The sequence below is a fragment of the Hemiscyllium ocellatum genome, chromosome 5, assembly GCF_020745735.1.
Source record: "Hemiscyllium ocellatum isolate sHemOce1 chromosome 5, sHemOce1.pat.X.cur, whole genome shotgun sequence".
Taxonomy (NCBI): Eukaryota; Metazoa; Chordata; class Chondrichthyes; order Orectolobiformes; family Hemiscylliidae; genus Hemiscyllium; species Hemiscyllium ocellatum.
The window spans coordinates 25791112-25806549 of record NC_083405.1 but is presented as its reverse complement, the minus strand read 5'-3'; the positions used below and the strand labels follow the sequence as shown (position 1 = coordinate 25806549).

Sequence of the window (15438 nt, the reverse complement as noted above, 5' to 3'; positions counted from 1 at the left end):
CCCCTTAGGAGGCAGTGACCATAATAATGATTGAATTTATTGTGCAATTTGAGAAGGAGAAGATAGAATCAGAGACAATAATTTTACAGTTAAATAAAGGTAATTATACAGGTATGAGGGAGGAGCTGGGTAGAATTGATTCGGAGAGAAGCCTTGCAGGAAAGACAGTGGAACAGCAATGATAGGAGTTTCTGGGAATAATTCAGGAGACACAGAGATTCATCCCAAGGAAAAAGCATGGTACAGGGAGGAGAAGGGAACCATGGCTGACCAGGGAAGTCAGGAAAAGCGTAAAAGAAGAGAAAGCATACAATGTGGCACAGGGCAATGGGAAACTAGAGGATTGGAAAGCTGACAATGGCCAACAAAAAAAATTAAATATGAGAATAAGCTAGCTAGTAATATAAAGGCAGACCGTAGGTGTTTATTTAGATATCTAAAGGGAAAAATGAAAGGCATAAAGTGACCTTGCGACGCTGGAGAGAGAGAGAGAGAGAGAGAGAGAGAGAGAGAGAGAGAGAGAGGAATGGGGAACAAGGAAATGGCTGAGGAACTGAATAATTACTTTGTGTCAATATTCACAGTGGAAGACATGAGTAATATCTCAAAAGTTCAAGAGAGTGAGGGGGCACAGAGGAGTATGGTGGCCATCACCAAAGGAGAAGGTGCTAGAAAAATAATGACCTGAAGGTGGATAAATCACCTGGATGAGATGGACTACACCCCCAGAGTTCTAAAGGGAGATAGCTGTGATCTTTCAGGAATCACTAGAATCAGGGAGGGTCAGAGAGGACTGGTAAATCATTAACGTGACACTGTTTTAAAAAAGGGAGTAAGGCAACAGACGGAAAATTACAAACCATGGGTAAGATCCTGGAATCCATTGTGAAGGATGAGGTTTCTGAATACTTGGAAGTGTACAGTAAAATAGGGTAAAGTCAGCATGGTTTCATAAAGGGGAGGTCATGCTAGACAAATCTGTTAAAATTCTTTGAGGAAGTAACGAGCAGGTTAGACGAAGGAGAGCCAATGATGTTGCCTCCCTGGACTTCAAGGAGGTCTTCGACAAGCTGCACAGAAGGCTAATGAGTAAGATCAGGGTCCATGCTGTTACAGGCAAAGTGAACGGAAGCTTGGCTGTCTGGCAGAAAGCAGAGTGGGGATAAAAGGGCCCTTCTCAGATTAGCAGCTGGTGTCAACTGGTATTCCGCAAGGGTCAGTGTTGGGACCACAACTTGACATTTTATACATTAACAGTCTAGAAGAAGAGGGACAAGTAGCACTGAGGAGGCAGGAAGGCTGCAGAAGGATTTGGGTAAAAGCAAATTGCTGTGGATGCTGGAATCTGAAACCAAAAGAGAAAATGCTGGAAAATCTCAGCAGGTCTGGCAGCATCTGTAAGGAGAGAAAAGGGCTGATGTTGAGTCTAACTGACCCTTTGTCAAAGGGTCAATTAGTTAGACTCGAAACATCAGCCCTTTTCTCTCCTTACAGATGCTGCCAGACCTGCTGAGATTTTCCAGCATTTTCTCTTTTGGTTGCAGAGGGATTTGGACAGGTTAGGAGAGTGGGCAAAGTAGTGGCAGATGGAGTACAACGTGGGAAAGTGTGATGTCATGCACTGTGGTAGGAGGAGGAGCGCCATGGACTATTTTCTAAATGGGGAGAAAACTCAGAAGTCTGAAGCGCAAAGAGAGACTTGGAGATCTAGTCCAGGACTCTCTCAAGGCAAACTTGCAAGTTGAGTCAGTAGTTAGGAAGGCAAATGTAATGATGGCATTTATTTTGAGAAGACTTGAATATAAAAGCAGTAATGTATTTGAGTTCTAAGGCTTTGGTCAGATCACATTTAGAGTATTGTGCGCAGTTTTAGCCCCATATCTCAGGAAGGATTTACTGATGCTGGAGTGTGTTCAGAGGAGATTCACAAGAATTGGTCCCACGAATGTAAAGCTTAACATGTGAGCAACTTTTGGAGAGTCTGGGTCTATACTCAATGGAGTTTAGAAGGATGGGGGGGGGGGGGGGGGGGTGGTCAGGGGGATCTGAATGAAATATACAGAGTACTGAATGGCCTGGACAAAGTAGATGTTTCCGTTGGCAGGAGAGACTAGGACCTAAGGGTGCACCCTTAGAATAAAAGGGAAAGCCTTTCAGGATGAAGATAAGGAGAAACTACTTCAACCAGAGAGTGGTGAATCAGTGAAATTCACTGCTACAGAAGACTGCAGAAGCCAGGTCATTGAGTATTTTTAAGACTGAGATAGATAGGTTCTTGAGTATCAAGGGGATCAAGTGTTACGGGGAGAAAGTGAGAGAATGAGGTTGAGAAACTTCCCAGCCATGATTGAATGGCATAGCAGGTTCGATGGGCTGAATGGCCTAATTTCCACTCCTACGTTTAATGGTCTTCTCGGAAGATTCCTGAAGTTTGCTTTTCTTATTCCTTCCTTGCCGAAAACACCGATCCAGAAATTAATGTCCTTTCTGATCTGACATTGAAAGATCAGACGATAATCAGTTTGTCAACTGCTTCAATTCAGGCTAGAATTTGCTCAAGTCAGTTTAGAATCTTTCCTGGTCCTTGTCTGTTGCCTCAAGTGTAAGAGCATGATGATAGTAGCATGCTGATCCCCTTGCCATGAGGTGCCCACTTATCCAGTAGAGGTAATCACTGAGCTACCAGACGAGATAATTTCTGATGGGTAAGCTTACCCTATAGAGTCATTCCGCCTCTTGAAGGCCCCTCCAGAAAGTGAAAAAATAATGACTGTCATGATCCTGTAGTTGGTCTTCTCCTGCACAACAGGAGTGCATCAACATGCTCATTGGAACATCAGTAAGAACAGTGATTATCTCAGTCTGGAGATCTTTACCAACCAAGGCATTTTTCTTCTGTGGAGAATCCACCAAAGTGCTGAGTCAATCCTCTCTCTCTGCAATGTTGCTGATCATTCCATATGATAGTTGCCCCTTGTTTCTGAAGTTTACATATAGAGATTATTGCACTTGCTTGAATAGCTGGCTCCTCTTTGTAGAATTAATACTCAGGTGTCCCCTACAGATAGCACCACTGAGCATTAGCTACCATAGGACTAATACATTATTTCCCTCTCACTGACATTCTGCCTTGCAACCACAGGTCTACACTCAAGTTCAGCACTTACAACATTATCTTGTTTGTACCAATTTCACTTATCCAGATATTGATGAGCTCTTTAAAAATAGTGACCTAAGCTTACATCATGTTAGAGTTAAATTTACAATTTTACACAGCTATAAATATTCTATAACATCATAAAGAAAGTTAAGAATAAACATTAATATTCCATTAAAATATCAATTTAGCTACAGCATCTTTGGATGAACAAACTTGAAAGTGAGTTCAAGCTTTTTCACGGTAACATTTTAATGGTACTTACAGAAGCAGAGAATTAATGAAGTTTGCTAAGGAGTACTGTTTCAGATTAACTGATGCATCGCGTACAAAATGAACAGCATTGCTGGTTTACAAATATGTCTCATTTCACCATAACACACTTTCTCTATAAGCAGAAAAAAGATCATTGAGGCACATGTGAGGCAGTAATGACGAGTCAGCTGGTAAATACAAATATAGAAAAATGACCAAAACACACACACCAAAAGTATAATCAAAATAAGGTACATTAGCTCGTCACTCTAACTTCATAACAAATGATCATCTTGTTAAAAACAAGAACTAAAGGTGCTCAGTAGATTACAGGGGAATATGAAGAATACTAACAAGACTGACCAGTCATGTGGAACCTTAATAATGATCTAGCATGTGATCCCAAAATTTGTAACAGCCTTCAATTACAACCATTATTTAACAATCAATTACAACCATCTACCATCACTTACAATAATTCATCAATTACAGCCATTTCCAATTGCAACTATTCATCAAATACAACTGTTCACTAATTATGACCATTCACCATCAATTGCAGTTATCAATTATAGCCATTTGCCATCAGCTATAATGGCCCATCAATTTCAACCAATTATAACCACCCACCATCAATTAAAATCACTACCCTCAATTACACCTACCACCATCAATTAAACCCATAATAGAGAGTCATCTATCAATTACAGTTAAATATAATCACTTACAAACATCCCATTATGTTTTTATCTTTGATCTTTATAAAATTTATAGCTGTGATTATTTGCTTTACTTCGTTAAGCAGAAGAAAAGAATTTAGGTAATGCAAATTATGCCAGGTCTGCTGAAAAGAATGAGCTTTGTGGCATGAATTATTTTTCATTACCAAGAAATATCCAGGTTAGTTTGAAGCCTAAGGATCTGACAGCTGTCATTGAACTGACTATCACAAGAGATAGTAATGTCATTCTCAGGAAGAGAAATCAATCACAGATGTTTTCTGAGACAAAGAGAAAAGTCAAGCTGCATTAAGAACTGGCAGTTAAGATATTAATGGCAGTTTCAGGGTACTCTGCATATATTTAACTGATTTATGAACAGCTATACTTATGTGAGAATGTAGAATGATACTTCAGAGGATGGAATGATAAGGAAATAGAGGTCTTTAAAAAGAAAAGGAAAAAAGTTAGAGCAGCACTGATGCTAATATAGATTGACCTCCTGAGGCCAACAAAAATAAAATGTAAAAAATGCAGTATTATACATGAAGCATTAGGTGAAAAAAAACACAAAAACGTCACTTAGGCATCAGAATGATCAGGGTCAAAACCTTGCAACTTAAAGAAAAAGAGTAAAATTTGTTTTATCCTGTATTTTAAAGCTAAGAAGAACTTAAAAAGAATGATCAAGAAAAGCATTTAGGTGAAAGATAGCTGATTAAAAACAGAACTCGTGAAAAAATAAAGGTTTCTGAAGATAACCAATGTTTAAATGATTTGATGAATATCTTTATATGTGGACTGTATTGAAGGAAAAAGGAAAGAAAGAACAATAAATAGGAGAATAAAGCAGAGAATTTAAATTGGAAAAGGCAAATTAAGATAAGCTAAATAGGTGGGAAATCAGTGAACATTTAAACAGTTTTATAATTTAGGAAGCTAGTTTTCATTTGCTGAAATAGCTTCTAAAATAAATGCAAGAGGAAAGCTTTAATAAAACCTACTTTATCTGAAAACCAAAGCAAACTCAATTTATGTACCATTTCTTTAAGTTCATTGTTGGCTAATTGTAACCTGGTTGAAACTTCTTTTCAGATATAAGGCCATTCATTATTTTGAAATGCTAATTGTGGCTTTGTATCCAGGTGCCAGCTGTTTTTAAATGATGTCATTGGGTTAATGTTTCTATCCCTGGAGTCATGACAATGTTGCACAATTGAATCCACATGTTAAAAAATAGCTGTTGGTTATCTGGAAAAGCTTTTCTTTTGGAGAAAGGAGTATTTTTTTTTCAATCATACTTATATTTTCAGCCTCTTATCAGCTATTGCATTTGGCATTTTCCACATAATTCAGTAAGTGCAAAGTACTCCTGTGTCAAAGGGCCTATCACTGTCAATTGTGAACTTTTTCCAGAAGGTAGTGTCACCTTTGGCTGATCTCAGTGTTATTGTCAACCACATTTAAAAATGCTGTTATCAAAAATCGTAACAGTCATTCACCGCTACGATAAAAAGAAAAGAATTTGCTGTAGCGTCATATCCAAAAGCTTTTTCCAGTGATCTTTCTCATCAGAAGTTTCAAAAAGGTAGTTGACATGGTCTCCCTCATATAGGGAGGATGTTGTGAAACTCCAAAGGGTTCAGAAAAGATTTACAAGGATGTTGTCAGGGTTGGAAGATTTGAGCTATGGAGGGGGGAGGCAGAATAGGCTGCGCTGTTTTCCCTTGCGTGTCAGAGGCTGAGGGTGACCTTATAGAGGTTTATAAAGTCACGAGGGGCATGGATAGGGTAAATAGACAAGTTTTTTTTCCCCAGGATTTGGGGAATCTAGAACTAGAGTGGGTGAGAAGGGAAAGATTTAAAACAGGCCTAAGGGGTAACTTTTTCATGCAAAGGGTGGTGTGTATATGAAATTAGCTGCAAGAAGTAGTGGAGGAGGCTAGTACAATTACAACTTTTAGAAGACATCTGGATGCATATATGAATATGCGAGTTGAGAGGGATACAGACCAAAGTGCTGGCAAACAGGACTGGATTAATTTAGTATATCTGGTCAGACAGCCTGAGTTGGACCGAAGGGTCTGCTTCCATACTGTACAGCTCTATGACTCTATATTAAAACTTGCAGATGATTTTAAGCCTTGTTACCATACAGTCCAAATAATCCTTTATTCATAATGTAGATTTTTGTGCAGTTTGATTTGCAATATCAATTTTGTTCACCTTAGCTTTGAAAAAAGCCTTGGTCTATGCCTTTATATTTGTTATATAGAGTTCATCAAAAGCATGGTAAGAAAATGTTTGATTGCATCTGCAGATTTCACTTTGGATAACTGTTAGCCCCAGGTTACACAATGTCTTCAAAGCCACTCTATAATGTACAGCTTCATGCTTAAGTGAAATCTGTCCTGTTTAAAAAAAAGAACAGGAGGCTGAAGTTTCTTGGAGCTGATTTGAGATCAGACCTACACAGACAGAACATTCACTTTCTCACAATATGCTGGTTCTATTTTAAAAATCAGGTGTATGGGCACTAGAGCACATTAATGGCAAACTGGGATGGGAGATTATTGATCAATGTTGTTGAGGTAACACTTGAAAATGTTTGAAACATTTGGGCCATTTCTGTGACAAGTCGGCTTTGATGCACAATTGATTTAGGAAAATACACCCAAAGCTTTTAAGGCACAAGGAATATGAAAGATTCCCCAATGGTCAACACTATTAACGTCAATGGCACCAGGAATGGAATTTTGTGCATCTGCTCCTGAATGGATCTAAAATTTCAGAGAATGGGAAAAATAGATGTTTAACATATTTGGATCTAGCTGCAAATGCCAGCACAACTATCAGAGGTTAGAGGTTTCAGATATTCAGGGCCTGTAACCTTAAGAACTCAGAACACAACACAGCTCTTTGAAATTCTAATTTAATGCTTTCTTCAACATATCCCTGTTACTTCAGGCAAGATGGCAATGAATTATTGGTATATAAAAGGTTTTGGAATTCACATATGATCTTGTTAGTGCAACGTAGATTCATGCTCCAGGCGTGGAAGAAAGATTTTACTACATTAAATCATTAATCCACCAGCATCGTACCGACTCCATAAGCACCCTGCAGGTTTTCAAGGATGTCAGGAAGGATCAAAGTGCTTCAAGCATCAGACTGAATTGTATCTTTACTAAATATGGTATGGGAACAGGAGAAGGCCTTCCAGCCCCTCAAATCTCCTTCAATATTCAGTACTATTATGGCTGAACTGCAGCCTGGTACCAATTCCTCATCTTTTAACCATATCCCTACTTACTGTGACCTAAATAAAAATCTATGAAATCTTGATGCTGAGAGCTCCTACCATCCACAGCCATTTGGCACTTAGAAGCGGTGCAAATTTGGAATTCTGTCTGCAAAACCTTCTTCCTAATTCCCCTCCTAAATGACTGGACTCAATTTTCAGTATTATGTCAAAAGATGTGCAGGCTGGGTGGATTAGACATAAGAAATGCGGGGTTACAGGAATACGGGAGGGGGTGGATCTGGGTGAGATGTTCTTCAGAGGGTCAGTGGGACTCAATAGGTCTGCTTCTGCACTGTTGGGATTCTATGATTCTATGGCTCCTCATTCTAGTTTTACCCATCAGTCAAAATACCTTCTCTGTATCCATCTTCTTGCATCCTTCCAACATTGGAATACTTTACTTTGATCAGAAGATATCACAGCGATCAACAAACATTGCGCTAAGACAGGCATGAAAGATGATTCACTTTGATAAAAGTTTGATGGACTCTATTGGGAGCTCTTGAACTTGGATTTATGAAAAAGTAACTGCTTAGCGATTGAGAAAGCACTAATCTCTATAGGTTCTGAAGCTGCAAGAATTTTCAGTTCAATCGTGAGAGATTGAACAGAGAAGGAAGAACTTTAAAGACAGTGCTGTCCTCATGTTATACAAACAAATCACTTCAAAGAAATCAAGATGAAAGGGAAACCAGGAAAGAAAAATAAATCAAAATGGAATCCACATGATGATTCAACTTTACAAGGAACCTGACGGTTGAGAAGACAGAGCATATCATAAAGAAAACCGAGAGAAACATATTTATTAGGTAATTAAAAGGTTTTCAATTGAAAATAGGAGATTTTAAAAGATAGTAAAAGGAGAGAGTAAGAAGAAAGCGTGTTTGCTGCAGGGTGCTGTTTTTTATATTCATTCATGGAATATGGGTGGTTCTGGCTTGGTGATGGAATGCGTGAATGTTTGTTGATTTGGTGCCACTCAAGCAGCTTGTTTTGTCCTGGATTATGTCAAACCCCATGTATGTTGTTGAACCTGTACTCATCCAGACAAGTGGGGAGGATTTCGTCACTCTCCTTACTTGCGTCTTGTAGATGGTGGACAGCGTTTAGTTGGGGGTTGGGAGGGGGGGGGGGGGGGGGTCAGATTGCTGTCAGATTCCAAGCCTCTGACCTTCTCTCGTAACCATATACTTACATGGCCACTGCACTTCAACTTCTGGCCAGTGATAACTTCCAAGATGTTAACGGTGACAGATTCAGCAATGGAAATGCCACTGAATGTCAAGGGGGGGGGTCATGGTTTGATTTTCTTTTGTTTGGAAACTGTCATTGCCAAGCACAAATATTAGTTGCCAACTTGTCAGCCCAAACCTGTACATTGTCCATGTCTTGCTGCATATGGATATGGGCTTCCTCTGTATCTAACAAGTAACAAATGGTTCAAACATTGTACAATCATCAGTGACCCATCCCCACTTTTGACCTTATGAAGGGAAGGTCATTGATGATGAAGCAGCTGAAAATGGTTGGGTCCAGAACATTACCGAGGGACTCAAGCAAAGACGAACTTGGAATGAGATAACAGACCTCCAACAAACATAGGAAGATAGTTATGTGCTAATTTTGGCTCCAAACAGGAGAGAGCTGTCCCCTAAATCCCAATGACTTTAGGTTTGTTTGAACGCCTTGTTGTCACAGTGGGTCTAATACAGCCTTGATGTCGATGGCGGTCTCTCTCACCTCACTTCTGAAATGCAGCATTCTTGTCTAGTTTGAACGAAGGCTGTAATGAGATTAAGAGCTGAGCAGCCATGGCAAAACCCAAACTCAGCGTCAGTGAGCAGGTTATTGCTTAGCAAGTGCTGCTTGATAGCACACAGTTAATGGCATCTTCTATCACTTATGATCAAGAGTAGATAGATGGGGCAATCGTTGGCTGAGTTGAATTTATCCAGTTTTCATGTACAGGGCATATTTGAGCAATTTTTCACATTGTTAGGCCGCTATTTTTAAACAGCCAGGCTAAGAGTGCAGTAGGTTCTGGAGCATATGCCTTCACTACTATTGCCAGAGTGCTGTCAGGGCCCATAGCCCAGTATTCAGTGTCTCCAGCAATTTCTTGCTGACATTTGGAATGAATCCAACTGACAGAAGACTAGCATCATAATGTTGGGAATTTCTGGAGGAGGCCAAGATGGATTGTCCACTTCGTTGGAGCTTGTTGTGAATGCTTCATCCTTCTCTTTTGCATGGATATGCTTGTTTCACCTACAATTGATAGGACGGAATAATGGCTCAAGGGTGACTCAGTGGTTAGCACTGCTGCCTCACAGGGCCAGGGACCCGGGTTCAATTCCAGCCTCGGGTGACTGTCTGTGTGAAGTTTGCATATTCTCCTCACGTCTGCGTGGGTTTCCTCCAGGTGCTCCGGTTTCCAGTCCACAGTCCAAAGATGTGCAGGTTAGGTGAATTGGCCATGCTAAATTGCCCATAGTGTTCAGGGATGTGTAAGCTAGATGCATTAGTCAGGGGAAATGTAAGCTAATAGAGTAGGGGAACAGATCTGGGTGGGATACTCTTTGGAGGGTTGGTGTAGGTTTGTTGGGCCAAGTGGGAGAAAGTGAGGAGTGGAGATCAGAGTCAAGTGTGTGGTGCTGGAAAAACACAGCAAGTCTGGCAGCATTTGAGGAGCAAGAGAATCGACCTTTCAGGCAGAAGCCCTTCATCAGGAATAAGAAGGAACATTGATTCTCCTGCTCCTCAGATGCTGCCTGACCAACCATGCTTTTCCAGCACTACACTCGACTGTTGGGCCACATGACCTGTTTCAACACAGTATGATTGAAGATGGGGATGCTTTTGAAGCCTCCTATTCTAGTGAGTTGTTTAATTGTCCACCATCACTCAACTGGATGTAGTAGGACTTGTGCAGTCATAGAAATATACAGAACAGAAGAAGCCATTCAGCCCATCAAATGTCCTATACTAATTCCAAATTTCACCATTTGGTCACTAGCCTTGACCATTGTCACATTTCATGGGCTCATTCATGTATCTTTTTAAAGGCCCAGAGGTTTCTCACTAGATAATGCACTCCACATCCCAACCAACCTCCAGGTGAAAAAAAACTTCAAAACCCACGAAACTCCTGCCCTTCACCTTAAAGCTATCCCCCCTTGTTACTGACCCTTGAACTAAGGGGAACAGCTGTTTCCTATCCACCCTCAGCATGCTGTACAGTTCAATTGGGACCTCCACCTCCTCTTGAAAGAAAAGAATCCAAGCCTATCCAGCCTCCCTTTTAAAGCTAAAAACTCCAAACCCAGACAACATCTTCTTTGCACCCCTCCATTGCAATCACGTCCTTCCTCTACAATGGCTTAGATCTGATCCATTGGTTGCAGAATTGCTTAGCCCTATCTATAAATTTGCTGCTTATACCGTTTGGCATGCAAGTAGTCCAGCTGTACATTTTCACCAGGTTGACATCTCATTTTTATACCTGGCGATGTTCCTGGCATGCTCTTCTGCAATCCTCATTGACCCAGGATTGATCCAGTACTGTTAGAGTGAAGAATCCACGAGGCCATGAGGTTGCAGATTGTGTTAGGTACGATTCTGCTGCTGATGGCCCATAGCAGCTTGTGGATGCCCAGTCGTGTATTGCTAGATTGGTTCAAAGACTAACCATTTAGCATGTTGAAAATACCCACAACAATGTGAAGAGATGTCTTTATCTCCATAAAGACCATACGGTGGTCACTCTTCCTGATAGTCATTATCAGAGATGCACCTAACCATCAGAGTGGTGAGGATGAGATCAATAAACTTCTTCCTCTTGTTGGTTCCCTAACCACCTGCCTTAGACCTAGTCTAACAGCTATGCTTTTTAGGATTTGACCAGCTCAGTTAATAGTGGTACTGCCAATCCACTTGAGAAAAATTGAAGTCTCCAAATTGAGTACATTCTTGAATAATCAGGATAGGTCTTTGCCCATGTTTGACCTGATGTCATAACACTTCATTGGGTTCCAAGTTAATGTTGAGCACGCCCAGGGTAACTCCATCCTGACTGCTTAGCACTGTGCCACCATTTCTGCTGGCCTCGTCCTGCTGGTCGGCTCGAACATACCCAGGGATGATGATGTTAGTGTTGTCTGGGATAGAGACACACTCAGAAGCATACCTCTCAGACAATATCAAGCTGTTGCTTGACTATCTCATTAGACAGCTCTCCAACTGTTGACCTTAACATCTATATCTTACTGAAGATGACTTTGCATGGTGAACAGGGTTGAATCTGCCATTGTCATTTCCAGTGCCTTATTTAATGCCAGGTGTTTAGTGGTTGATACAACTGAAGGTGTAGGCCAGATGTAGGCCAGAGCAGTTCAGGACTGTTTTCCTTCCATAAAAGAACATGAAAAACTCACGAATGACAAAGATTTCATTGTTATTTTTAGTTCCAGACATTTACTGAATGGAGTTCAGATTCCATCATATGCCATTGTGGGGTTCAAATCCAGGTCCCCAGAATATTACCAGGCGCTTTTAATTTCTAGGCCAGTGACAACACCCCTAGGCCCTCAACTTTCTGAAAACATAAAAACTTGATTATTGCTGAATATGATTAACAAAATAGGTTGTGACTTTCTTGGGAAATGTACGTGAATTTAAAAGTGAGATGTAATTAAAGGGATAATTGAGGTAAAGGGCTACCATAAACTTCATAAATGAGTAACCATCGTTAAGTAAAATGTCCAAACTAAAAAAAAAGGCAAGCCTGTCATCTTAGAGCTGGAGATATCTATCCAAATAGTCAAAGACACTAGTCGCGAAACAATGACAAATGCAGAGGGTAGAAAGGGAATGGAAATGGTTGGTAAATTTTAATAAGAAATGTGAGTAAACCTGAGGACATATAGGTGAGTAACAAACTATATAATGGACATCAACTATTAGTTTAAAATCTGCTGCTAAATAGTGTATAGTTGACCTAGTCACTGACAATCATCTGTTGTGAAGATATACCTTTAAGAAAGTTAAAAGCTAGCAGAACTAGCTGACAGTACCAAGTGTTCTGAACAAGATACAATGTAACTTCTTGCTTCAGCAGCTAGTGTTGCTGGTTGCCTGGTGACAAAAAAAAACGACAAATTCAAATTAGACCAATTGGTTTAAATTACACCCGAAAAATACCAAACTCCAATCCAGTTTGAATTGAATATATTGACAATATTAAAAGCCAATGACACAATCCGGTGCTTTGGGGGTATAAGACCTGGGAAAATTGAACAGTTGAGGGAGAACTGCCAAGCCATCAACACAAGCAGACTGCCTAAAGAATAGCTCTTTTAAAGGTACTTTTATTGATCAGTGACCTGTGAAACAGAAATCCCTGAGAAGAAAAAAAGACTGAGTAAGATATAAAGAGAAGATTCGACAGCTGGCTGGTTTTGACATTTAAGATTTACCAAAATTCAATCGAGGGTGTTAATCGGACTAGTATTGTAGAAGGGGAGGGGGTAAAAGATAGATTAGAGGAAGGAGTTGTAAATAGTTGTTAGTTAATTATTCTCTGTTGTACTTTAAAGAAATAAAGTTAATTTTTACTTTAATAGTGACCTTTGGGATAGTTCTTGGCCTCTTGAATTTTCGCAGACTACTGCACGGGATAAATCTTCTGTGTTGCTGGTTTAATTTAAGCAGGGGAGGGGGGGGGGGTTTATGTCATAACACATCACTAACAAATATGACTGTCCACCTCAGAAATTCTGTGTCACTGGGCCTGGGTTCTGTTGGTTTTTGTGCAGCTGATGAGCCCAATCCTAGAGCTGCATCTCCAATCAGATATTTGGCAGGTGTTTCAAAGAGGTGGAATTGACCCTTGGCCTTGGAAATCACTGGCATTCCTTTCTCCAGTTCCTATTCCATACTTTCTCTTGCCACCAAGTATTATCAAAGAGTCTGGAGGGACATGACAGGAGGTTCCCCCATATCTGTTTCTTCAGAATGAGGGTGTCCCATTCGTTGACATCTATGTTGCATTTCTTGAAGGAAGCCTTCAGAGAGTCTTTGAAATGCTTCCATTGTCCTCCCCTCATTCATCTGCTTCCCTTGAGCTGGCAAAGATGATTTACTTTGGCAGCCAGAACTCAGGCATCCTGACTATATGCTGATCCAGCAGGACTGGTTTCAGATCAAGTCTCGCTATTTGACTCCCACGCAAGTTGAATTCTGCCTCCAATATCTCAGAAGAATAGGCAACTGGGGGATAGTTTGAATGAACTGTCAACATGAAATGAGGAATTGCAGTTTATGGCAACTTTAAATTTGCCCAAGTACACATGGTCACATGTGCCACCAAGGGCAGACTGGGGAGATTTGAGTGTGATAGTAAAGCCTCTTTTAGCTGAGAAAATCCTAAAATAACTTTCATCATCAGTCTAAGATCCAAGGAAGATAACTGTGACAAAGGCTTAAAATGTATTATTATTGTTCCTATTGTTTGGGAACATGGGTTCAAAAGGAGAGGTAAAAGAGTTTCTGAATTTTCTTCTGTGAAGTGATGTAATTTAAAAGGTTCAGAAATTATTTGAGTGGGTCAAAACAGCATTTCCAAGAAATTGTGTGACGTAAACTTAATGATTAAACCAGCAACCTGGTGAGATAACTGAAGTGCTTACTGTGTTGAGCTTTTATGACCTCGAGAAAGCGTGCTGAAGCAGGTTCAGTCAAAAGGAAATTTCCACATCAGTAGATGTGCAATTTTACAGTCTAAAAACAAACAAACAATCAAGGTAGTTAAAAAAAGCCCTGAGTATTTTTCTTACAATTCAACAAGAACAATCAATAAGCTTTGTGTGGAGCCAAAGAAAATGGAGGAGATACTAAATGAATATTTTGCATCAGTATTTACTGTGGAAAAGGATATGGAAGGTATATACTGTAGGTAAATAGATGGTGATATCTTGCAAAATGTCCAGATTACAGAGAAGGAAGGGCTGGATGTCTTGAAACGGTTAAAAGGTGGATTAATCCCCAATACCTGATCAGGTGTACCAGAGAACTCTGTGGGAAGCTAGAGAAGTGATTGCTGGGTCTCTCGCTGAGATATTTTTATCATCTATAGTCATAGGTGAGGTGCCGGAAGACTGGAGGTTGGCAAACATGGTGCCACTGTTTAAGAAGGCCAGTAAAGACAAGTCAGGGAACTATAGACCGGTGAGCCTAACCTTGATGGTGCGCAAGTTGTTGGAGGGAATCCTGAGGGACAGGATGTACATGTATTTGGAAAGGTAAGGACTGATTAGGGATAGTCAACATGGCGTTGTGCATAGGAAATCATGTCTCACAAATTTGATTGAGTTTTTGATGAAGTAACAAACAAGATCGATGAGGGCAGAGCAGAAGATGTGATCTATATGGACTTCAGTCAGGCGTTCGACAAGGTTCCCCATGGGAGACTGATTAGCAAGGTTAGCTCTCATGGAATACAGGGAGAGCTAGCCATTTGGATACAGAACTGGCTCAAAGGTAGAAAACAGAGGGTGGTGGTGGAGGGTTGTTTTTCAGACTGGAGGCCTGTGACCAGTGGAATGCCACAAGGATCGGTGCTGGGCCCTCTACTCTTTTGTCATTTACATAAATGAATTGGATGCGAGCATAAGAGGTACAGATAGTAAGTTTACAGAAGACACCAAAATTCGAGGTGTAGTGGACAGCGAAGAGAGTTACCTCAGATTACAATAGGGTCTTGACCAGATGGGCCAATGGGCTGAGAAGTGGCAGATGGAGTTTAATTCAGATAAATGCGAGGTGCTGCATTTTGGGAAAGCAAATCTTAGCAGGACTTATATACTTAATGATAAAGGTCCTAGGGAGTGTTGCTGAACAAAGAGACCTTGGATACAGGTTCATAGCTCCTTGAAAGTGGAGTCGCAGGTAGATAGGATAGTGAAGGCGGCGTTTGGTATGCTTTCCTTTATTGGTCAGAGTACTGA

At 40.4% G+C, this 15438-nt stretch overlaps 1 protein-coding gene across 1 annotated transcript in view; it reads right to left on the bottom strand.

Moving 5' to 3' along the window:
- pde11al (phosphodiesterase 11a, like) overlaps window positions 1-15438 on the bottom strand; it is a 295860-nt gene that overhangs the window by 268574 nt on the left and 11848 nt on the right. The window lies entirely within an intron of this gene.